This window comes from Glycine soja, chromosome 19, assembly GCF_004193775.1.
Source record: "Glycine soja cultivar W05 chromosome 19, ASM419377v2, whole genome shotgun sequence".
Lineage (NCBI taxonomy): Eukaryota > Viridiplantae > Streptophyta > Magnoliopsida > Fabales > Fabaceae > Glycine > Glycine soja.
Genome location: NC_041020.1, coordinates 4,093,156 through 4,096,851, shown reverse-complemented (window position 1 = coordinate 4,096,851; position 3,696 = coordinate 4,093,156).

The following is a 3,696-nucleotide window of genomic DNA, read 5'->3' as shown; positions in this document are numbered from 1 at the left end:
AAAAAGATATGACTTTTGAAAGAATCTTCAGAAATAAGTCACTTGAAGAAATGTGACTTTTGTAAATGAATTTTTCGAAAACAGTCATTGGTAATCGATTACCATAAAGGTGTAATCGATTACACATCAACAGATGTGACTCTTCATTTTGAATTTTGAACATCTTAACATTTTAAAACCACTGGTAATCGATTACATGATTATGGTAATCGATTACAGCTTTGTAAATCAATTTGAAAAACAATGTTGGCTACTGGTAATCGATTACTACCTTCTGGTAATCGATTACCAAAGAGTAAAACTCTTTGGTAAAAGATTTTGTGAAAACTTCATGTGCTACTCAATGTTTTGAAAAAAAATTTAATACTTATCTTGATTGAGTCTTCTCTTGATTCTTGAATCTTGAGTCTTGAATCTTGATCTTGATTCTTCTTGATTCTTGAAACTTGATTCTTGAATCTTGAATCTTGAAACTTGATTCTTGAATCTTTGCTTGAAACTTTGCTTAACTCTTGATTCTTTGGCATCATCAAAATAACCTTGGAAGGCATTGCTTCCACACTTACACTGACGCTTGCTATCACGAGAATCAACCATTCATAAAAATACTCATTAGTACACAGTTAGTCTCACTCATGCAATCGGTTCACTCAAAATGTGTTGTAACCAATCAATAAGTATCTATTTCTCTATCATGCATCAAACTAAATTAAAACTATTAAATGACTGAATTTAAACTGCTAAAATTAAAGTGTCCTAAATGCAAGAAATTAAAATGAAAATAAAAGAAAATGAAACCAAAACAAAATAAATAAAGACAAATAAAGAAAAATCCTTATCAAAATGGGCCTCGTTTTTGTGTTGGCTCTGGATCCCAAGCTTCATGTGCAGCAGTGATGCCCATGATGTAATCATCATCAGCTCCATTGTAACCCACGCCAGAGGTGTCACCCCCCTCTACAGAAGAAGGTTGACTCCTGGCCAGGCAACCTACTGTAGAAAAGCCTCTGGTGTCATCAGTGGAGGCTCCATAGAAAGATGAAGGGTTAACTGCTGCAGGTTCTGGATGACGAGGCGATGGCCATGATGGAGGCTTTGCATCATCTGGACTAGATGCTCCTGCTGGGAAGAGGAGGAAAAAGGCTTGCCGGCTATAGAAGAGGTGGTTGGAGGAGGGATTACCGGAGGTGAAGCAGGTGGAGCGTCTGGAGTAGTTCGGGCCTTGACTCGCCTTGGCCCCGGGAGGACAATGGAAGGTGTTGTTGGATTCAAAATTGGCTTGACTTCATCTTCTTCTAGAAACATAGACTTCAGGTGCCGCCCAACAAGGTCAGCTTCTTGCTCAATTTCCTCCACCTTAAAGCATGTCTTGTTATCATTGGGATGCTTTATTGCCTCAAACAAGTTCAAAATGACTTTCTGGTCCTCCACACTCATCTCCAAGTTCTCATTCCCCAGGTCCACAACACATTTTGCAGTAAGCATGAATGGACGGCCCAATATTAGAGGAATATTAGAATCCTCTTTTATATCCATTATCACAAAGTCCACCAGAAAAGTGAATTGGCGAACCTTAATAAGGACGTCTTCAACTACACCATATGGTCTGCTAGCTGAAGCGTCATTCTAGTGGGAGAAATCTTCAGATTCCCAATTCTCTGGCACATAGATAAGGGCATTAGATTGATGCTTGCCCCCAAATCAAGGAGAGCTTTACCCACTGACACATTCCTTATAGAGCATGGGATGGTTACACTTCCTGGGTATTTGAATTTTTGTGGTGAGTTCTTCTAGATCATAGCACTGCAATTTCCTTCCACCATGATGCTCTCATTATTGATATATTTCCATTTCTTCGTGAGGAGGTCCTTCAGAAATTTGGTATACAAAGGCATTTGCTGTAAGGCCTCTTTAAAGGGAATGGTGATCTCTAGCTTATTAAAGATGTGAAGAAACCGAGCAAAATATCACTCCTTATATTTCTTTGATGGCACCAAGGGATATGGGATGTCCTTCACTGGGACTGAGGGTATCTCTATTCTAGCCTTCCTTGCTAACTGACTCTTGGTCTTAGTGGGTAAGACCTTTTCACCCTTCTCCTTGCTTTCTTCTTTCTCTTCATCACCCTTTTCTCTCTTATTATTCTTTCTTTCCTCATTACTCACATCCTCCAATACTCCCTCAGCTCTCTTTTCTCTCTTTGCATTCTCCCTCCTCTGACTCCTAGTGAAAATTACCTTGCACTCCTCCTTGGGATTCTTCTCTGTGTTGGCCCCAAAATTGTTCGTGAACATTTCATCCAATTGCTTAGCTAATTGGCCCACTTGTACCTCTAGATTTCTAATGGCAAACTCAATGCTCTTGTGATTTGATAGAGAAACATGCATAAACTAATTCAAAGTGTCTTCTAGCTTGATGATTTTCTCATATAAATCAGGCCCTTGATTGAGAGGTCGATTAGATGAAACTCCTTGATTTATGTTGAAGTTATTCCTGGGGTGGGAACTCTAACCTTGGCCTTGAGAAAAATTTCCCCCCTGATTGTATCCTGAAGGTCTTCCTTTATGGAACCCTTGATGGTGTGGATTGGTCATATAGTTGACTTTTTTGGATACATTGTCTTGGACCATGCATATGCCTGACTTATGGGCCTTACTACAGATAGTGCATTCCCCAAGATGCATGACTGAAGAATGGGCAGGTTGCACTGCCTGCAACTGTTGAGGAAGCTTGCTTAGCATCTCTGTGAGGGTCTCTAGTTGCTTGGCTAGGAGCTTGTTCTAGGCTAGTGGTTCATCTTGTGATGTGAGCTCGAGAAGACTCTTCTTTGTAGGTATGTAGGCTCGATCACGAAGGATGGCATGATCACCGGTTGTCATATTTTCAATCAACTTCATAGCCTCATCAGATGTCTTTAGTTTGATCTTCCCACTAGCGGAGGCATTAAATAACTGCTTTGAATGGGGTCGCAAGCCACCAATGAAGATATTGAGTTGAACCGGCTCGTTGAACCCGTGGGTGGGAGTCTTCCAGAGTAAACCATGGAAGCGATCAAGAGCTTCACTCTGTGATTCATTGGGGAATTGGTGGTATGAAGAGATCTCCACCTTTCCCTCAACAGTCTTGGACTCTGGAAAATATTTCTTCAATAATTTCTCCACCACCTCCTCCCATGTCTGCAAGCTATTTCCTTTGAATGAGTGTAGTCATCTTTTTGCTTCACCAACCAAGGAGAAGGAGAATAGGTTGAGGCGGATGGCATCTTCAGGAACTCCAGCTATTTTCACTGTGTTGGAAATCTCTATGTATGTAGCAAGGTGGGCATATGGATCTTCATTGGGTAGTCTAGGAAAGAGATTACCTTGAATCGACTAAATGAGAGAATATGGATAGGAGATGTTGGCAACTTGAACTTCGAGTTGGGCTATGCTTATGAAATACTGAGGCGTAGAGGTACTAGAGTAGTCCTCCAAGGTCTTTGTTTGTACTTAGGTAGATAAATATTTAATTAAGAAAAAGATTTGGAAAGGTTGTAGAAAACAGTAAATTAAATTGCTGAAAATTAAATCAAACAAGAAAAAGAATTAAACATGAATTTAAATTAATTGATTAAAGATAAAAAAGATGAGAAAATCCAATAATATTATAGAAGGATATTTAGAAGATGAGAATGTTAGGAACTTAGCCTACCAGAGC